The sequence below is a fragment of the Sinocyclocheilus anshuiensis genome, unplaced genomic scaffold (assembly GCF_001515605.1).
Source record: "Sinocyclocheilus anshuiensis isolate Anshui unplaced genomic scaffold, SAMN03320099.WGS_v1.1 scaffold281, whole genome shotgun sequence".
In the NCBI taxonomy this organism is placed as follows: Eukaryota; Metazoa; Chordata; class Actinopteri; order Cypriniformes; family Cyprinidae; genus Sinocyclocheilus; species Sinocyclocheilus anshuiensis.
In genome coordinates this window covers 552,152-574,993 of record NW_015540849.1, presented here as the reverse complement: position 1 = coordinate 574,993, position 22,842 = coordinate 552,152, and the positions used below count along the sequence as shown (strand labels likewise).

The 22,842-nt window shown below is 38.3% G+C and overlaps 1 long non-coding RNA gene across 1 annotated transcript in view; it reads right to left on the bottom strand.

The window, feature by feature from the left end:
• Positions 1-4,378: 4,378 nt before the first annotated feature.
• Positions 4,379-22,842, bottom strand: part of LOC107687686 (uncharacterized) — a 61,791-nt gene continuing 43,327 nt past the window's right edge. The window contains exons 2-3 of the long non-coding RNA XR_001634156.1: positions 5,615-5,716; positions 4,379-4,746 (exon numbers count right to left, since the gene is read on the bottom strand). This is a non-coding gene — a long non-coding RNA (uncharacterized LOC107687686). The remainder of the gene's footprint in view (positions 4,747-5,614; positions 5,717-22,842) is intronic.

Here is a 22,842-nt window from a genome sequence, read left to right as displayed (position 1 = left end):
CAATGGTCATTTGATGATCTGCCATAGAAACACATTAACAAATGTCAGCTCAGCACAACTGTTCACTGACGAGTGCTGACTGAGACACACAAACTGAGGAAACCCCATGTACTGTTTTACTGAGCGATCATCAAAGACCATTAAATCAAGTGAGTGTCCACAGAGACAGGAAATTGAGGAGGGGATTACGATCTTTGCATGATGAGGAGGGGCAAGATTTATGTGTCATTTACCGAGAAGATTGTAAAACTTAATTACAGAAAGTTCCCTCACACGCACACACACTCACACACTCACACACACACACACACACACACACCCCTAACTGCACATAGAGCACTATTCATCTATACACACCCTCTCTCACATTCTCTCCATTTTTCCATTCCCCATTCATCCATCTATCTATCCATTGACCCTAAAAAAGCCCAGCCCTGGAAATAATGAACAATTAAATCATCAAGAATAGAAATGAAAGCAAAAAACTCAAGTTGTAACAGGCAGAACACCTACGTCAAGTCGGAGTGAACTGCCATTTGAAAGTTATTTTAATTTCACAATACAATGTATTTTCAATACATTCAATGAGGAAAAATGTGGGGCGGGACTTAATTTGTTCTATTAGGAATTGATTTGATTGTGAAAAGTGAGAGTTACACTACAGCTCAAAAGATTTCTTAGTAATTTTGGCAGAAGTCTCTTATACTCACTGAGGCTGTATTTATCTGATCACAAATACAGTAAATACAGTACAATTTAAAAGAACCGTTTTCTATTTTAATATATTTTAAAATCCTTTATTCATGTGATGGTAAACCTGAATTTTTAGCACCCATTACTCCAGTCTTCAGTGTCACATGATTCTTCTGAAATCATGCTGGTTTTGGTTTCCACAAAATGATTAAGCAGTAAAAACTTTGTGTTTTCATGTTTCATGTTGGTTCTCAACATGTTTCTTGAGCACCAAATCAGCATATTAGAATGCTTTCTGAAGGATCATGTGTTCTTTGAAACGGTAATAATAATTCACAATTTCAACTGTTTTTACTGTATTTTTGATCAAGTAAATGCAGCCTTGGTGAGCTAAAGATACTTAAAATTAAAAAACGTAAAAAGTCTTAATTCCTAAAAAATTTGAATGGTAGTTGGAGCCAGATTTAATGTGAGTCTGCTTAAACATTCCCTCAATAGCTACATGCTCATTGTCCAATAAGCAGCACATTTGAATAACATTACTAAGACAAACACTGAAACATTTGCAATGAGACCAAAAAAGTGCTTTAAAAAAAGTATATTGACTTTAATAGTTCAACCTCATTATGGTTCTCAAATGAAGAGTAATTCCTCCCAAACCTTGTCGGTTTGACAAACGTAAAGCGCTTACTCAAGGTGTATATAAAACTTGAGCAGGCTCTTTAGATGAACAGCATGCCCAGAACCTTTGCACCAGGCCTAATTACTCTAGTAGCTCTGAGGAGAGGGCGGCCCTATTTCTATTCATCCCGGCCGGCCTGAAAAACCCTGCACCAGATGTTTCTGAAAGGGGGATCTCTTTTCTTCTCTTCTCCCCTTCTTTCATAAGTCAGTGACTAACTTTTTGACCTCCCCTCCTTTCTCCTGCAGGTCTTGTGTGTAAGGGTCAGGGAGAGGTGGTGAGGTTATAGTGAGGTCGGGGCACATTCAATACAGCACCAACTGCACCTCCCCTCCCGGCCTCCTCCGTGCCACATCCATCTCTCCTCTCGTCTCTCTCCTCCCCCTGTTCATTCAGACAGCCCTGAAGAGCCACAGATGCCGTTCCCCTCTGTTTTCTGTAATTCATCTACAGGAGGGGGGACACAAAGAGGATGCTTGTCGGACCGAGAGGAAGAAATACGGCTCTCTCTACCTTTCCGCACAATACGACCAAACAATAAACACTGCTTGTGTACACACATCATGACAGAATAATGTGGCCATAAATACCAATACAGACACTCCCTCTCGTAACGTCTCTCCTTCCTACATACAGAGACACACACATCGTAATCATACTACACAGCTCTCGGCTATCAATTTGTTTTTATTTCGTAGTATCGATGTCAATAAAAGTTCAATATATGACACTTGCTTACTCCATTGGTAACACTTATAATACATTTGATGAAGTATTCGGTATCAGGAACTAACAATTATCAATTTTTAACAGCATTTATTAATCTTGGCTAATTTAATATTTTACTTTGTATCCACTATTAGAAATGGAGAAATGGTTAGAGATTTTTTATTTACATTTTTTTAAATCTCAAATTTTAAAATAATTTTTTAAAAGTGTTTTAGTGTTTTATTTGACAAAATACATTGGCCTTAACATGAACATAATGATCGGCTTATTAGTATCAACCATAACATTAATAATAAGTGCATCCCAAATTATCAGTTCACATGAATGCATCACCAGATGTATAATTTGTAATGTATGAAATAAATCTGCATATGTACAAAATAGCCTTGACCGAGATTAATAATTGCTGTAAAAGTCTTGTTCATTGTTAGTTCATGTTAACAATCGTGATGATTAATGTCGACATAACCTTTGCTGTAAAGTTTCACCACTCCAGAGCACAATCCAAGCATCTGTCACCAACATTTCCTCTTGTCCCGTGTATGAAACAATTGCTGCTTACATTGAAAGGTGCTGTCTGCTTCTGTGTAAACGCAACACAGCTGATTTACACAACCCAGGCAAAACTACAGCCCCGACACAATGAACGATGTTTAGATAGACCTTAAGGGCCTTCATACAACAGCTATATTTGTGCATGTACTGCTCGCTGATGTTATAAAGCAAATGGTATTAAGTCTGTTTTGCTCACTTCCATGATTTGTTAACAACACAAGGTGACTAATGGCATTTTAAGTGTCTCTCCATCAGTTTGAGCTTTACTACACCATTGGTCTGTGTAAATACTTCCACACATGCATGAACAATGACCTCGGCTCTGATTGGTCAGAGTGTTTGCTCTGATGGAGTGAGCGGTTTGGCTTGGTGAAGCACAGACTGAAAATAGCCAGGCCCCTGGCGTGGGTTTGAATCACTCATGCAGTTTATAGGGCACTGAACAGGTTTAATGAGCCACAGATAAATCTGATATTTCAGTCATTTCCCACAACACGCGGTCTCGATGCCTAATAACGACTTGGTTCATGATAGCACCTTATTTAAAGTCACTCCATTTAAGTACGAGCACAAACACTGGGTCCAGCTGCATGGATTCAGTGTAACTCACCTAGATTCTTGAAACTGTTGCTGTAATTACTGCATTTTGTACCTTAAAATAAACCAGGGTCTGCAGGCCTAAAATACAGAGGCCTGCTGTCCTGAAGCAGCCAGTTCCCCACCCATGAGCCGGGATGAGGTTAAACTCACAGCTTTTACCAACACTATGTGCACGCACATGTGCGCGAGCGCATATTAGCAATGGCAGTTTGTTATAGGGAGTCATCAGTAACTGTCCCTATGATGCCAGAAGCTTAATTAACCCTCTCTCTCATTAACACTCTCTCTATACGGCTCTCTCTCACCGGCTAACTCGCTTTCTCCCTCTCTCTCCACTCTAGTCTCGGCCAATTACTGAGCCCAAATGGAACAGCATTAATCAAATCTTTAGTGCAGCAGCATGCTTTGAAATATCAGATTACGCAGGGCTGCAAAACTAATATGTCACTGTCACCGAGCTCGCGCAGGCATTTAGAGGCTAGCATTAACAAGATGGCTAACGTCACGAGCGTCTGTGCGCTATGTGGAACGCTGCTCTAGGGGCCATTAGTAAGACAAGGAAGAGGATAGCAGAGGGTTCTGCTTTCACTCCGCGCTCATTTTTTATGCCCCCTTTCTTCTTCTCCTTCTCCTTCCTCTTTGTCTTCTGCTTCTCTTATTGTCCTGTCAAAAGGCTCGCGCCGCAGACGAGGAAGAATGGGCAAGACAAATGGCCCGGTGAGAAAGGCTCGAAGGAGATTAAGCAAAGGGAGGAAACGGAGGTCAGCGAAGGAAAGGAGTTGGTGCCGAAAGGAGGACAATGACGCAAAAAGCACGAGGAAGGAAAGAGGAAAAGATGAGTGAAATCTTGAGCGGATGGACGGACAGATTCCGGGTGGAAATGTGCTGACCTGTAGGCATGTGCACCTGGCATAACGGCTGCTTCTACGTGGTGTCAACACACTTTTCTCAGGGTGAAAAAAGAGAGAGCGAAGAAAAAAAGATGGCTCTGTGAGAAAAAAAATGTGCTGTTACACAGGGAGTTTGGGCGTGCTCTGTGGCAGGAGGCAAAATAGATGACAGTGTAATGATATTAAAAGCTCAAAGTTGTTAAGATGCCAAGTCAAGGCCCCATAAATCCAGCCAGGGCTCCCACTGCCTGTCCCCACACTGCGTAATTAAATCTGATTTATGAGGCGTATTACAGCAGTGAGAGATAGTTCATATTCCAGCTCTGCTTTATTAGACAGCCTGACAGGCGCCAAAAAATATTGTCGAAGTTGCCTCGGCCCTAGCCGCCAAAAAGCCTTGCTCCGCACTCTGTCTTTTGTTGTGTCAGTCCTCCCTTCCTGTGATGGATTAGGCACTCTTTCTCACTTTTTCATTCGCTCTCCATCTCCTCCCTCAGTCAGAATGTGGTGGAACAGCCCCTTGTGACACAGCCAGACAGCTTTATCTTCATCAGTAGCCCCCAACGCCTCCACGCAGCCCCCGCTCCCGCCCCCGCGCTGGGCCGAGAAGGAAAAGAGGGAGGGCACAGGTGTGGAAAAAGAGAGCCGTTTGAGAAGTGAGAAGTAAAAATACAGAGAGACAAGGTTATTGTAGTCAAATAAAACTAAAGTAAAACTAAAACCATTGTAAAGCGTTTTTGTTACTTGAAGTCAAACAAACATTAACTTAAATATATAAATACATATAAATGTAAACTTATTATATTTGAAGCAAGTTGCTGAGGAACTAATTATTTTCATTTAGTTTAACTTGATGTTTTTTCCTCTATATTTCAATTACCGCATAGTTATTTTTTATTTGGTGTCTGTTCTCTTTATTATTAGTGTTATATTTAATTTTATTACCTTAAATTATATGCATGTCTGCACTATGTCTGTACTTTCTGCACTAGAAGCTCCTGTCACCAAGACAAATTCCTTGTGTGTAAACACTTGGCAATAATGATCTTTCTGATTCTGATGTAAAAAATAATATAGACATATTAAACAAAAATGACAAACATATTAAACAAATGACATAACAAAATTATTTAAAATTGAAACTAAAACTGCAAACTGAAAATAAAAATCTAACTTTTAATAAAAATTATATTAAAATAACACTAGAGACAGAAGCATGAAATCAGATGCATTTCGTGGCAAATTACACCACTTTACTTTGATTGGAACAAAAGAAAGTGAAATCTCAACATTTCTGTCTTTTCGCTGACAAAAACACTTCTGTCTTGTTGTGTTCTCGGTGGTTGTCCCGAGGCTGCTGCTTCAACAGGTACTAGAAATCTGAAGATCTTGTCTGATGTAGAAACACATCAAATATTTGAGCCAGCTAAATTGATTTTTCTTTCTAAAATTCGCTATCACTTACGTATTTTCAAAGAACCAAAGGGCCTCTCATAGTCACCCACACAGCTCTCCATTGATTAAACCCAAGAGACACAACAGGAGAGAAAACATCTCACCAGCAGACCTTAAAGATTAGAGAGAGAGAGAGAGCAAGAGCAGATAAAAGAAGAAAGTGCAGGAGGGAAAAAAAAACACCAGCTGATGTTAACGAGCTGGGACACTTTTATTATCATTATTAATTAGAGCTTTTCAAGCAACAGAATTAAATCAATACGCTGGAGTGAAACAAATTTCAGAAGGCCGCTCAGATCAATCAGGAAGGGTTTTTATCTGCGTAACTGCCACTGAGCTAAGCTCGTTAGTGAAACAGTCGTTAACATAGTTATTTTTGCTTTAAATAAGGTCTTTATGATATCAACATTTTCGATACCATAGAAATGTTTGAATTCTAGTCACCAGTGTCAATATCACAAAAAATTAATACTAGCCTAAATTAAAAAAATAAAACTCAAGCTCACTGAAGACAAGTAAACAGTCAGCGATTAAATAAGAATAAGAAACAAATTCCAAGCAACTGGACAAACAACTACACTATCACAAATAAATAAGAAATGTGATGCATTTCGTGGCAAATTACACCACTTTACTTTGATTGGAACAAAAGAAAGTGAAACCCTAACATTTCTGTCTTTTCGCTGACAAAAACACTTTTGTCTTCTTGTGTTTTCAGCGGTTGTCCTGAGGTTGCTGCTTCAACAGGTACTAGAAATCTCAAGATCTTTTCTGATGTAGAAACAGATCAAATATTTGAGGCAGCTAAATTGATTTTTTCTTTCTAAAATTCGCTATCACTTGCATATTTTCAGAGAACTAAAGGGCCTCTCATAATCACCCACGCAGCTCTCCATTGATTAAACATGAGAGACACAACAGGAGAGAAAACATCTCACCAGCAGACCTTAAAGATTAGAGAGAGAGAGAGAGCAAGAGCAGATAAAAGAAGAAAGTGCAGGAGGGAAAAAAAAACACCAGCTGATGTTAACGAGCTGGGACACTTTTATTATCATTATTAATTAGAGCTTTTCAAGCAACAGAATTAAATCAATACGCTGGAGTGAAACAAATTTCAGAAGGCCGCTCAGATCAATCAGGAAGGGTTTTTATCTGCGTAACTGCCACTGAGCTAAGCTCGTTAGTGAAACAGTCGTTAACAAGGCACTTGCGGCAAGAGGATAGATCTGAGCTATTTCTAATTAGGAGGACATAAACCCAGCAACCATTTCTCCTCTCTGATTAACTGTTAAGTTCATTTGTGATTTTACCCCCTCCTACTATCCTCTTTCTTTGTCTGTCACAAACACACAGACACAATCCCAATTTCTCATGTAGATCTATTTTCTCTTCTCGTCGGCTTCTCGCTTTCTCTCTCAGCCTAACCATTAAACAGGATTAAATGCTTGCAGAGATTCTTGCCTTGTGTTAAATGATTGCGTCCTTATAAGGGTAAATGAGACCATTTATCATGAGCCCGTCCTCTGGGTGCGCTGCAGGTCGTTAGCCATCTACCGTCATGAAATAATTAGTTTTACTATTAATGTAGCAAAGCTCAATGATCATGAGTGGCCACATGTCCCCTTACACTGGGATTAATTGTATTAATGTGCTCAGATGCTCACTAAAGGCCTTTAAAAAAGGATGAAATGTTAGCAGGGCTCTGAAACATGGAACAGTCTTGAGCAGATAATAGCACAGAAAGATTCAGCGCTGCTTCCCTTTTATATCGTCTTTAATACCAATAGATTATAATAGTGCATACTGATGATAATGGCTGAAATGGCTATATTATGAATACAGCACTTACGTGGCACGCATAGTTCTAATATAACATTGTAAAACAGATGTAGTGCTGACTCAAAATTGGATTTGATATTATAAAACATTTTTTTCTGATTGGAAAGTGCCATGTTATGTTGTGTTATATTAATAAGAAATTGCCGTTGCTCTTATTATTACTACTACTAATAGTAGGGGTGGGCAATATGACCAAAATCTTGTATCAAGATATGAGTAATTTTATTTCACAGTAATTTAATCAAATGTATAAAAACACTGCATATTCTTCACTGTGTAAATTAGTCAAGAGTAGTGAGAGATTTTCTCTCGTCTATTGTTTGATTAACACGAATGACAGACAGCAGGCATGTTAGACTGAGAGCTGCCCGGATCCAACATACTGTTACATGTTTTATTTCTCAGCTGTTTGCTTTCACTTAAGACCTAAATTACTGTGTTTACGAGGATACTTGCAAAGACGGGAATTTTGACACATACAAGTGTATTTAACCATTAAAGTTCTATAAAGCAGCAAAAATAACCCGCGCCCTATGAGCACCTTCTTCAATTACTTGTTTTTAAATCGCAATGCTTAAAAATGTGCGCAAATGATAAGTTTTCGTGACTACGAGGCACAGCAATGTCACGTGAGCGTGTAACCGCGATAGAGATGATAGTCCAAAATCTCTTATCAGTTGACAAATTTTTACTGGTTAATCATGTCTACTGGTATACCACCCACCCCAAATAGGAATAATAAAAATGTCTTATTGATATAACATGATATAAAATACAACATGGCACTTTCCAACATGTCAGAGAATACCAATTACCCATAAAAACATCTCACTCATATCTTATAACATTGTATGAATGTTTGCCATTTCTAATTTCAAGCCAGTTCTAAGAATGATTGAAAACAATACTAAAACATAAACTGATTCCCCAGTAGTTATCATTTTTACATGTTTTAATTAGAGAGAAATAACAGGGAATGAGTGACACCATAAGTGATCATTGTTGATGACCCAGTTCTTGAGGCAGTGTTATTAACCTAATGAAGAACAATGCTTGACTTGAAGTCCACAGCTGTTCCAGCCTCACAAACACCAGCAGGATGAGATGGAAAAAATTCCTCACAATGTCAGAGGTGACACTGTGTGTATGAGCAACCACAGAGGGGTAATGTTAGCAGAGACATAAAGGCTAAATGCTATTGGTGACGCTGGCTTTTTCCTATGAGCATTGTGATTAACCTACTGCTCCAGGTCTGCCTCTTGACCCTCTCTACACGCTGACCTCTACATCCTAGTACTCTTTCACAGCGTCTCTCTCTGCGGGCTGTAGCTGTAGTCATAGTAGGCCGCATCTGGGGCCTGTAATCAACGTCACGACACATTAGAAACAGTGACAGAATCCCCCCGTACTCAGTTGGAGTTTTACTATGGGTCAGAAACAGAGCCAAACTCCCTTCAGTATAGGATGTCTGTTTTTGTCCTTCATTCGTCTATTGTTTTAGGGTGTGATCTAGTTTCAAACAATATCTGTTTATCTAAATGTCTATTTTATCCAAGCCCAATTTTTATACATAAAAAATATTCAAACATGAGTGCTGCTTGCATGTGCACAGTTCTAGTGTGTTTTAGTAAGTCAACAGGACGTTGCTATGCAGTCTGCACTTATTGTAAGTGCATGGAAAGGCATTACTCTGTGATTGCTAGGATGCTGCCAATGATTGCTTACCAGGCCAAGTTAAAGAGCTCACCCAGATATCTCTATAATGTTTTGTTTACATCCAAGTTATACATACCGAATGCCTAGGTTAGGGGTTTAGAATAAATAACTAAAGTAAGCATGAAATGGAAAGTCACCCTATCTGTTTTCTAAATTGATTTTATTGTGAACAATTCATCCATGCAATGATAGATTTCTCTCTGGTGATGTTTGCCAGACTTCTCCAATTATTTAGTCCACTTAAACCATGCAAGCTCATAGTCTGATCTGTCTCCATTCAATCAACAACTGATGGATAGAAGTTTCCACCTTACATTGTTTTTCTTTTTCATAATCAGTTTCACTCACATGTACAGTGCACAAAACAAAAGAGATCTGTTGCTACTTCTGTTTCATCTTGACTTTAAAGGGATAGCTCACCCAAAAATTTACTCAATATCAAAATTGAGTATCAATTCTGTATCAATTTCCAAACCTGTATCAATTTCTGAACACAAAAGAAGATATTTTGGAGAATTTGAGTGACCGAACTGTTTTTGTTCCCCAGTAACTTACATAGTATTTTTTCCAAACTACGGAAGTAAATGAAGACCAGTTTGGTTACCCACATTTTCCAAAATGTCTCAGTTTATGTTCAACAGAAAAAACAAACTCATAAAGGTTTGGAATAACTTTAAGGTGAGTAAATGATGACAGAAATGTTATTTTTGGGTGAACTATAACTTGGGCAAAAATACTGATTATTATTTAATTGCTCCAATACCAAACAATCCATTTAGCTAACTTTTCAGAGACATAACTTTGGAACTGTGAACAATTTTTAGTGCAAAAAAACTGTCAAACATATGAGTAATTAAATATCAAATTGTTAATAATATATACTTTTGTGTTGTTTGTAGTTCTGTTAAGCCTCAGGTCCTCGATGAGTCAAAGCAAAGTGTTAACTAATGTAGTAAACTTAGTGTGAATCATTACTTGAAGTCAGTGATCCAGAATCACACTCCAGCAGATGAGACCAATTTGGAAAAATTCTTACCCATTACTGATGCATTTTCTTATTCTTTTTCTCCTTCTTCTTTGTTCCAGATCCTACTGTCTGATTGTTGCCTAATGAATAGGCCATGTCTGAGTGCAAAAATCCTGCTGTACCCTAAGACAGATCGAACATCTGGACCCAAAAGAAAGATATAACACCAGTGTCATCACAGGCTGTGACTGCTTAACCAATCCATCTGCATTACGCGCAGCACATGTGCGAGGGAGCTGAAGTGTGCCGTTTTCAAAAGTCTGGTTCATGTGAATAAAATACACTCGCATTTTTTGGGGGGGGTTCATGTGTGCGTGCACACACATGTGTGTGCAGTTGCAACACTCTGTGGCAATGTGCAATGTGCAATGTGCAACAAAGCCACTACATCACTGTAATTAGTTTTGTCATTCTCTCTCCCTCACTCACTCACCAGCTCTAATGTAATACAGAGCTCAGGCCAGGCCAGCAAGGCCATTAATGAGTCACACTGACACAGCCTCCAGGACCCCAGTGCTTTTTACTGTCTATCCACAGCCATGACATCAATTAATCACTCGTTAATCCTACCCCCTACACTGGCCTTACTGAGAGGGGGCAGGGGGCCGTGTATGATCCAAATTTTACCCATGCAGAAAAGCAGAATGGCTGACAGAGCTGAAAACAGACTTGTAATGAAATATAAGCTATATATATATATATATATATATTCAAAAATAAAACAAAGGCTCCATTATAACAGGGAATGCTCACTTTTCGCAATCCAAGGAATCCAATCCATTCCCAATGGAATGAAATCCTGCCCTAAATGTTTTTTCTCTCTTTGAAAAGGCATCTCAAATAGACTTGAACTAGGAGAAACTGTTTAAAATCACTTCAAATTTTACTGTTAATTATGCACTTTAGAAACAAGACAGATAAGCAAAGAACATGTCCTTAAAAGGTGTTATGTGGTGTTTATTGTTCAGTGTGTACATCAGATTGTCTCCTCCTCCACAGGGAGTGACTGAGGGGATGCAGGTGCTGGATGGACTAATGTTGTGCTAACAGGTGTTTTGGAGAGCCTGGCCATGTATGGGAAGAGTCGTCCACTGTGAATGTTGTGTTTATCCTCTCCGTCTCTCTCTCACTCACTCTCTCTCCCATGATAAATGACACACTTTCTTCGGGCTGACTTTTCACAGCACTGGAATCTCTCAAAGCCGTTAGTCTCTGACATTTTGTTCCCTCCACCAAAAAAAGGAAAAGTAGAAGAAATGTACTCATTTCCAGACGTCCCTTTACCGTGCAGTGTGGAGCTTATGTGGTACGAGTGAATGCAAGAGTGATTCCTGTCTCCCTGATCAAGATGGGTCATCATCACACATTGAAATTACACAGTGAAAAAGTAGGATTCTATGAAAAGTTGTGTCCTTTTTGAACATAGCAATACTCAAACTTAATTTGAAAAGTATTGATAAATGAAAGGTAAAATAATTTGATAAATATGCAGAAATTGGTTTGGACACACCTACTCATAATTTATTATTACTATTTTCCATATTTGTGACCCTGGACCACAAAACCAGTCTTAAGTATACCACGGGTATATTTGTAGCAATAGCCAAAAATACATTGTATGGGTCAAAATTATCGATTTTTCTTTTATGCCAAAAATCATTAGGATATTAAGTAAAGAGCATGTTCCATGAAGATATTTTGTAAATTTCCTACTGTAAATATATAAAAACTTAATTTTTGATTAGTAATATGCTTTGCAAAGAACTTCATTTGGTCAGCTTTAAAGGCGATTTTCTCAATATTTGGAATTTTTTGGCACCCTCAGAGATATTCAAATAGTTGTATCTCGGCCAAATATTGTCCTATATCCTAACAAACATACATCAATGGAAAGCTTATTTATTCAGCTTTCAGGTGATGTATAAATCTCAATTTCGAAAAAATTGACTGGTTTTGTGGTCCAGGGTCACATTTTAGAATAATAGTGAAGTCATTCATCTATTATATAAAGTAAATGGATGGAAGTATGTGAAGTATGCAGTGACAAAAACAATCATATTTTAATCATATAAAAAGAAAAAAGTTAATCACTTTGTCTCTTAGAAAGGCCACACTTTTAAAGGGGTAATTCACTGCTGGCAAAAAGGGGTTTTAATTCAAATTGGCTGTCTAAGACAGTGCTACATAACTAGAGAAAACAAAGAAAAAGGGCTGTGGCAAAAAAAAAGTAAGAAAACTTCAACACCCATAATGCACTGAGCTCGATTAGACTGTCTATGAGCAGGGATATAAAAATGCGGAAGTAAAATCTATAATTTTCACAAAAGACCTGGATCTGTTATAAGTTCACCTGATGATGCATTTTACATCATCTGGTGGACTGTTGCTGACAAATGAATGGGATATCTTGGTGCAGGTAACATAGAAAAATAATACACTTTGTTTCTTTACTTACAGTTCTGACACTGCAACAATACAAAACCCCCTTAAAGGTGCACTAAGCAATTTTTGCATAATGCTTTTGACCACAGTGTCGGACCGAGTCCCAAAACACACTTGTAGCCAATCAGCAGTAAGGGGCATGTCTTGTAATGATAGATGAGAGCGCTTTCAAATATCAACATAATTTTGCATAAATCGCTTAGTGCACCTTTAAGAGCCCAAATCCGACACTAGTAAAAATCTACACAATATAACGGAATACTTGCAATTTAAATGTTTTTTTTTTTTTTAATTAATGCATTAAAAACTTTTAGAAGACAAAGATATTTTATATAGCACTGGATTTGAATGATTTCTGCAGCCAGATGGTGTGGTTACAGTGTCCATTGTCCAAATTTCAAGCATTTAAGCATATAGATCAAGAGGTCTGCAAGATGAGAAAACAGTGGTTCAGTGGATGTTATAATATTGTCTCATCTTAGTAATCCAAATGTAGTTGCTCAAAATATACAGACTCGCATTATACACTGCATGCAACACAAAACACATGATCTGTTTCATGTACTTAATTTCCCCTGCATGCTGTATAGGGAATACAGAGTGATACTACAAGCAACAAAAAGATTTAATTATTGAAATTTATGCAAATTAATCCAATTAATTTGTAAGCAATACTCACAAAGGTCGAACTGACATTTTTTAATGAGTAACAGACAGTGTTGAATTTGAAATGTGTGGGGATGTTCTGCCATGCACAAAACACAGTGGCTATTTATTTTATCAAAACAGATGGGTTTCTAAAGACTATGATCAATGGTTCAACTCAGAAAACAGAGTGTAAAAACAGATATCAAATCAATCAGAATTAAGTTCTTTGGAGTTTGAGTGATGGTGTAGTTGGGATGCGTTAAATTGATCAAAAGTGACAGTGAAGATTTTACATTGTTATATATTGTTGAACCTTTCCATTCATCAAAGATTCTGGAAAAAAATCATAATCATGATTTCCACATAAATATTAAGTAGCACAACTGTTTTCAGCATTGATAATAATAAGAAATGCTTTTCTAATGTCATTCTAATTTCATTTGAATCATATTAGATTGATTTCTGAAGACTGGAATAATGGCAATTTATTTACATTTTTAATAATATAACAGTTTCTTCTGCGTTTTTATCAAATAAATGCAGCCATAGTGAGCATAAGAGACTTCTTCCAAACACATAAAAAAAAAAAATCTTACCAACACCAATCTTTTGAACAGTAGTGTATGCGATGATACAGAATGTAGCGATAAAAAGGATGACATTCACTCTTACAAGTACCAACTAAGCATTAATTCCTAAGAAGTAACACTGAATCTTTGTAGTGTAAAGGTCATGTAGAGTTGGAGGTGCACTCATTCAGAAAACAGGCTGCCTCACAAAATCAGTCTTTCAAACTCTGACACCCACAAAGTCCCACCCGTCTCCAAAACACACACGCACACAAACTTTATTTGGCCACAGAAACAGTTCCCCTGATCTGAGCGATCTGAACGTCACATAGCTCTCCCCTCTGCGGTCAGAAAAGTGTTTCCCGCTGCTGACAGGCAGGATAGATGACCTCCATTATACACAACTACAAATACATTCCAACAGCTGAAGGTGCAGTAAATTATCCTTCAGCAGAGATGGGAGGAGAGAGTAGAAGACAAAAAGAACAGAGAAAAAAAACAGGAGCGAAGGTCTAATATTTCAAGCTGGATTCCCTCAGAGAGAAGAATGGAGTCTTAAGTTTGTCTACTCTAAAGGTTGTCTAACAATAAGAGTTATTCCATTCTGATGACTTAAAAGAAAATCAATCAGACAACCACACAGGGTCATCTGTAACTGTTTGTGTGTATTAGCTGTTTTTCATGAGGCTGAGAGTTCAGTCTAATAACTCACTGGTTGACATTAGCATTAGCTGTTTCGCTAAGATACTCCACATTGTTGCTGCATTTTCATTTCTACCTGAAGTCTACATATAATGTAATTCAGTTTTCCTGTGGCAGCAAAACTTCTGGTTTACTCTTGTATTAGTGCTGCTAATACGGTTGGCTTCTGTATAATAAACTACTTGTATTTTCCCCTCATCTGTTAGTCACTTTGGATGCTAAGTGCATGCTAACTGAATAAAATGGGAAAAAGTGATTTATATAACCATTTTCTGTCCTCTCTCTGACTATTAAAGTTACACAGGCTGTTTTTGCTTCTGTACCTTTAAGACGGTTGTATATAAATGGCCTCTGTTTTGATTAGCTAACCTCCAAGTACCGGTGTGTTTCACACAAGTTGAATATGCATTAATATTCTTCTGATATATACACAATTCAAAAATCTGTGTGTGGGCAGGTTTTGCTATGGTTGTAGGGACAATATTTCAAAAATTTCTCCAGAAAAGCAAAACCTGACCAAACCGCTTTGTGGAGAAGTATGTGTGTTTGAATGTGTATGAAATATGTAAAGGCTTGACCTCAAAAAGCTGGTTTCTCTGTGAAGAATAGCGCGTTCTCTGTCACACACACCCACTCTCACTGTAACACTGTAAATTAGCTACAATCCCTGCAGCATCAATCTAATATAATTGCTCTGATGCCAGTCGAGACAACAGTTCTGTTTACGAGACAGTTTTCTCTTTTCTGTTCGTATTATCCTATTATTAATGGTCTGCTTCATAAAAACACTTACATTCATTCTGAACCCTCAAACAGTCTCCTAGAGAAATAGACAGTAAACATACACACTCAAGTGTCACAGAATAGCTAAAGTGTCTGGCTTTGTCAAACTAATGTGCGGTGTGTCACACTGCGATGTCAAACACGATCATATCAAACACACACTCTTTACCCATGGGGCATTTCATCGTGGCAGCTTGACAACACAACCACAGAAACTCAAAACACTTGCTTATCAAGACTATCACTGCAAGTTTATGGGGAATGTGATGAAAGCAAAAGACGAGAATTCCTTTGATACGATGGCCTTTGCCACTATAACCAGATTTTGGCACTAATGGCATAATATTTTCCATAAGAAGTCACTGCTGCAGATCAGAGTCAGTGAGAGTTTGTTTTACTCATTTTAGTAATTTTAGAAAGAATTAAAAGGTTAGAAAGACTTACAATAGTTAAAAAAAAAAATACAGCTTCATACATAGAAGAGACACGTGCAAGTTGTCACAAAGTAGGACTATATTAAAATTAAAACTTCTTAATTTGACACACGAACATACCCATTCCCATAATCATTCTTATTGCAATTTTTATAGGCTACATATATTAATATATTATACAATAAAAAATAAAATAAAAACTGATATTGTGACATGGGCCAAGGCCTACTGGGGCATGTTTTCTCAAAAGATTTCAATCACCATTTTTCTCAAAAACTGAGGCGTATATAGGAACTGACTTTCAAAGTATTTACTGAAGTACTGATCTTTATGTTACATTAAAGGGATAGTTCCCCCAAAAATGAAAAATCTGTCATCATTTACTCACCCTTAAGTCATTCCAAACCTGTATGAGTTTCTTTCTTCAGTGGAACACAAAAGAAGGTATTTTGAAGAATGCTGGTGAACAAACAGTTTTGGTTCCTATTGACTTCCACTGTATGCACAGAATTTTTTGGGAGGACTATCCCTTTAAATCTGCAGGTATTTGGTGTTGCTGCTCTGTCTCGATAATGAAAAAGCATGTAAAGTAGTTTCATGTGTGAACAGAAAGAGCGATTAAAACGTTCTCTTTTTTTATCTCTACTTTTGCTTCTTTCATTTTCTACTCTCTCTCTGGTTCTCAGCCCTTAGTTTTCTAGAGAAGAGGGCTGAAGACAGATTTTAATGAAACTGTCAGAGAGTGTGTGAGTGTGTGTTTGCTTCACTGCTGAGAGCGTAATTATGCCTCTTCCCTTAACAGACAGTCTGACAGACATATTCTCTCCTCCCTTCTTATGTCTTTCCTCACTCTGTTCATCTCACAGGCCCCTTGAGACACAAATTAACATCGTATTTGGTTTGTCACCAGCCTTTGAACGACAAACACAGCTAAAACAGAAATGACCGAAACGGACCAATGTTTTATTCTTACAGTAATGCCACCATAATGACCAACTGTCATTCCCAATCGGTCGCTAAATCTAGAACATGCAATAGAGTCACTGAAAGCCATTTGTACGTGAATGAGCCATGTCAACATGCAAAAGACGACACTGCAAATCAACGCAAACGGATACGTAGGAAAAGGCAGAAAAAGAGAGGAGAGAAAAAGAGCCAAAAGAAGAGAGAAAGCAGAACCAATAATTAAGAAATACAGATGGGGCTTTACTTGAGATGGAGGGACCATAAATCCCATCATGTCTCGCTCTCTCTCACTCACTTTATCATCAGCGCTGTAAGTTTTTAATCACACTGAAATGATTTATTTTAACGTCAGCCGTGTGTCACCGCACTTCCTTTCATTTTTCAAATTGCTTGTGTTTTTTCTCGATGATAAATTTATCTTCAGACAACCCCAATATGACTAATTAACTCTGAAATATAGGAACCAGATGTTCGGGTGAAGGAAGTTTTACGCAGCAGCCAAAAGAACATGCCAATCTCTATATCTCTCCCTCTCTCATTCTCTCCCCCTTACTCATTTTATGTTAAGTCAGGCTCTTTCGGCTCTAATGTGTGACCTGTCATACTGAGGTCCAGAGTAAATTTCCTGGCTACGCTGCACATCCTGCAGTTCACAGGCACTTTCCTCTCGTTTCCATCACCTCTCTTCCTTCTTCGCTCATCACCCTGTACCTAATAATCCTCCTCTGTTGCTCGCAGACCACAAATTTCACAGGAGTATTTATAATTACATCTAATTTACCATTAGGATCAAAACATTTACACTAAGCGCAAACAGACTGGAAGCAATCCGAAATGACTGCAGTTGATCCCAAACTTTGTAAGAGAAATCACACAGTACGTAGCCATTAAATAAATAGTGTATTTAGACGTGAACATTAAGTGCTAAGTTGAACAGAGTCTTTGAGGGCCGTGCTTTGGCCTGCATGCGTGTGTGTGTGTGTGTGTGTGTGTGTGTGTCGCTGCTAAAGCAGAGCGTGATGGCGCCGGGCCCCGGAGGGACGCGTTGCTCTGACAGTTTGCCATGAGTGACGTGTGATCCGTACAAATTTCAGGACTAATAAATCTACCTGTCAGTGCGGGGGACTTGAAAGGGCTGAGGCCCTCGGGCTGAGCTTTAACACAACTCGTGTTGATGAAATTCTGTAGGCTGGAGAATTATAGCTGTCAGAAAAACGCCCACGTCAAATCTTGAGCTTTTGGCTCACTTACTCCTTTTTTTCTTCTTCTTTCTCTCTTTCCTCTTTTCCCTTGCTCTCTCAACACTCATATATCACTCACATACACCCAAAGCGAACCCTCCATGTCTCTCTCTTCCTTTAGCTCGATGTAGAAAATGAGACGCAGACTTCTTTCATCGCTTGGTAACTATTATTACATCACTTTGACACTGTACAACCTCAGGCCTGCCAAGCTGCACCACATAACACCGTTCCTCCTCAGCTTCCATTACTGCACTTAAAGCGCTCACACACACTCGGGTTGACGTCGGTGTTATCTGCGTCTGGCATGGCTCCGGTGACGTGAGAGCGGGTCCTGATCTCTTTTGTTTGTAGGTGTACAGGACATGGAGTATCGCTGTCAGCAGTCAGGGTTAAACAGGGGAAACGTGCAAAACGATCTCACTTTGCTCTCTCTGTAAATTCTATACCAATACACCAATAAATCACTCGATCCTTCTCCTTTCTCCTTCCTTGAAGGTTCACAGTGTTAGATTTATTCCTGTTTGTCTTTTATTTTTGGCCGTGTTTGCTTAGCGTCTTCTCTCCTCGCGGTCTGAGTGTCCGCAGGGCGATAACTCATGTTGTTTGGACACTTCTCTACTGGCGCTGTCTTTCCCATAAACTCTATAGAGGGGGATATGAGGGCGCTTGTATTTACACTGTGGAGTGAAGAGTTCAGTAGTGTGTGTGTATGTGCAGACTGCTGCCTGGCCTGTCTGCTTAAATGTCAACAGCACCTTCCTTTCCTGCAGTCACTCATATATAGGACTGATCGCGACTCAAAAATATCTTTGAGATGATGCACAAACTCTCTGCCTCTCAAAAACATGTTCTAAATGTTTTGGCATATAGGCCTAAATCGCAGACAAAGGTCAAAATAGTGCATTGACCTTGTATATCCATTTTTAAAATTCAAATTTAGTTGAATAAAACTTCATTTGCAAAGCTCTTGTAATCTATCTGGCTAACAGATAAAACTGTCAAATGTGCAAAATAAATAAATAAATAAAAATAAAAACAAAAACAAAAAAAAAACGGATACTTTTGAAAGCATCAGTATAGATGGGGTGAAAGCTGCAACCTAGTAATGTAATATCTCATCATTTTCCAGAAGTGTGTTTATGAATTTATGAAGTTAATGTTTTTCCTTTTTTGGAAAGATTTTCTTCTTAAATAATTAAAAATAAATAATTAAAAATAAACATTTATGTTCCACATAAGAAAAAGTGATATAGATTTATAGATTATCACTTAAATAGGAATATAAAAGTTGATAATTATTTTAAAGTAGGACCAGTGAAAGTGGTGGCAGGGCAAGTAAAGAGTATAAGCACTGGCCCAAATTGCCAGCAGAAAAAAAAATCCTTATTGTTGTTGAGCTACCTCATAGTAATATGTATTAAAAAACACCTTAACCTCAGAACGTGCTAGAAGATGCTTTAGAAAATGTACATTATAATTGGGTGAGAGGTGGGGAAAAATCCTGAACCTGCTGCTTTTTTCCAAACCTTCCTAGGAAATCTGAATTCATCTCTTTGAAAGTCACATCCCATGCCAACTTTCTGCCACGCAGAATATTTATGATGTTTTCACAAAGCGGTTTCCCTAAAGTTTGACATTGACAGTAAGTCTAGTTAACATGCCATAAAAATGTTCTAAAAGCACTATTAAAAGGGGAGTTTCATCAAGTGTTATGAAAAGAATTTACCAAAATGATCTTCCACACCCCATTCAATGATAATGTCATCAGATAAAGGAAATGAGTAACTACTAGATTAAAGGCTGATCCCAGTCATTCATTGATTGACCTCATCCCATCATCAACAGGTAGTATTTTAAAAAAAAAGTCTCTTCATGTCTTAATCTGTCAAAGTGTCATGCAGGGTGTGTCTGACAGCGTGAGTGTTTGACAGAGTGTGTGATCTCAGACTTTAACAGGGCTTGGGGTGAGGACCAAACGCACCACGCTGCAAATCCCAGAGATGAAGTGATCTCAGCGCAGTCTTGATGAATCCACGAGATCTTTGAAGACAAATTAACAACCGAAGTGCACGCACACATGCGCATTACTCTGAAACAGGGCTCTGGCTAACTACAACCAGACCTGTAGCGAATGTGATTTCTGAGCCTAATAGACTGAAACTTCACTGATGGCTTTAAGCAGCTGAAACCACATTCTCCTGTTCCTCAGCCTCTTGACTCTTACGTGAACTGGGGAGTTTGGCCCGGGGGCATACAACCATTTTTGTGTGTGTGTGTGTGTGTGACAGCAGGGTCTAAACTAACAAACAGGAACCAGGATCCAGGGCTCTCACCCCAGTCTCTTTCACTTTCTGTAGCGCCGGTGTTAACCTCTAAAGTCCTGCAACAGTGGTCATGACCAGAGCCTGCCCCAGACCTCCACACCTGCCCGTCATTCTCACCTTTCACTTTTAATTCCTCTGAAAAGACACTTTCTGGCTCACTGAGTCAGACAGGCAAGTGTGTGTGTGAGAGCTTCATTAGAACAATATTCTAATAAAGACAGCAGGGTTGGGCAAAATTCAGAATAGAAGAATTGGTTCCCTTTTGAGGATGAATTTTAATTGAACTGATGAAATGTCATACAGGTTTGGAATGACATGAGGGGGAGTAAATTACTGCATATTCATTTTTGCATGAATTATCCCTGAAAAATATAAATATTTCCAGCAAATATAAAAATACATTGCTTAAAAATGGAAATTGTTTTTTATATATATATATATATATATATATATAGTGGGGACAGTCAAAATGTGCAGGGCAAGTAAAAATTTTAAGTACTTGCCCAACTCGCCAGCAGAAAATAATCTTTATTGTTGAGCTCTGGCAACCACCAAGAACATCTTAGCAACCCCAGTAGTATGTTAAAAAACACTCACAACACCTTAATGCACTAGAAAATAGTTCAGAAACATTTTGATTGGGCAAGAGGTGGGGAAAAACCCTGAACTAATGCTATTTTTTCCAAAGAAAACATCATGCAGGTTTGGAACAACGTGAGGGTGATTAATTTCATGAGTGTGAATTCCAGGAAGAAGAATTTACTAAATTGCAATTCAAGGAAATTTTACACGGGTAATGCAATATGGGAAATAAAATATTCTTCCTCCTTGGTCTTCAAAAGTTAATTTCTTAATATGATGAAATGTATAAATTAAATACAAATGTCTGTAGGTAGCATTTCAAACATGTCTAAAATCTTAGCCTATAAAATCTTGAATCTTCCAGGGTTCCCTTTCATGGGAACTTCGAACTGCGTCCTCTAGGGGTCGCTATGGGGAACGCCTCGTCGTGACCCGTGTCTGAAGCATACATTGAAAAAACACCAACTCGTTGGTCGGCGACAGCCATGACGTCACTACCAGTGCAACTATAGTATAAATAGGCGCCGGGAGCACACATCATTCTCTTCTTCGTCTTCATTGACTGTTCTGTTTGAAGCGTGCATTTCCAAGGAAAAAGTAAGAGCTATCTCTATTCATTATGGCGAGCACTAGCAGAGCATTTAGAAGGTGTGTGCATCCGTGTCATCACTATTTGACACCCGATGACTCACACGATCTATGCGTTGTTTGTTTGGGCGAAGAGCACGCACGCGATGTCCTCGAGGGGGCAATCTGCGTGCACTGCGAGCGTTTTTCAATGAAAAAGCTCCGTTCTCGTTTGTCTCCCTTTTCGAGTAAAGAGGGGCAGCCATCTGCTTCCCGCGGTTCAGGACCCACCGCTGCTGAGGCACGGAGGAGAATGAGCTCGTGGGGATCACAGGTGGACCTGGCCGATGAGTATAAAGAGGGGCTTTCCCTCTCGTGCTCATCGGCGGCGGACGAGAAACGGCCGCCGGAGGATGATGTTCTCTCTTTAACATCATCGTGACATCATGGCTGTCGCCGGCCAACGAGTTGGTGTTTTTTCAATGTATGCTTCAGACACGGGTTACGACGAGGCGTTCCCCATAGCGACCCCTAGAGGACGCAGTGTCTCGTTCCCTACTCAGGGAACCATGGTTACATAAGTAACCTGAGACGTTTTTGAACTATTTTCTAAAAAAAAGATTTGTCAAGCTAACATTCACAATCTTTTTTTTTTGTACTTATTTAGTTAAAAAAAATAACTTTAAAAAGTCTAGTATATATTTACTTATTTCTTGGAATTACAATTGCCCACAACCATGATAGATAGACTGATGATTAAACGAAGGACAGATAGATCAATAGATCCATAGATATACATTAGCAGCCATTGGCAACATAGAATGAACAATGTACATTTCAATAAATATATTACAGCAGGCATTCCCAAACTTATTTGTCAGCCAAACCTCTTTGACCTAGAATATTTACTTGAAGTACCCCCATGAGATTTTAAGTAAATATTTCAATAATTTAACAACACATTTGCATGTTTGTGGTTCTCTTTTATTTTTATTTGATTTACTTCTAGACTTTTTTATGATTTAATTAATTGCTAGTTTTCCAGTCACTGAAGAACCTCATGAAGTTTGTTAACTCAAGTTTGAAAAACCCTGTATTAGAGAACATAAAGTATATATATATATATATATATATATATATATATATAGAAGAGACAAGGAAAGTAAACACAGGAAACAAAACCCTGTATGAGAGAATATAAAATATATATATATATATATATATATATATATATATATAGAAGAGACAAGGAAAGTAAACACAGGAAACTTTTTTAAGCATTTGTGTAAATATCAACTTTGTAGAGCATATTCAACACAATAACAAAATCCAAGCTAACGTTTGAAAGTGCTGCTGAAATTATGAACATAATCTGTGTGTGTGTGTGTGTGTGTG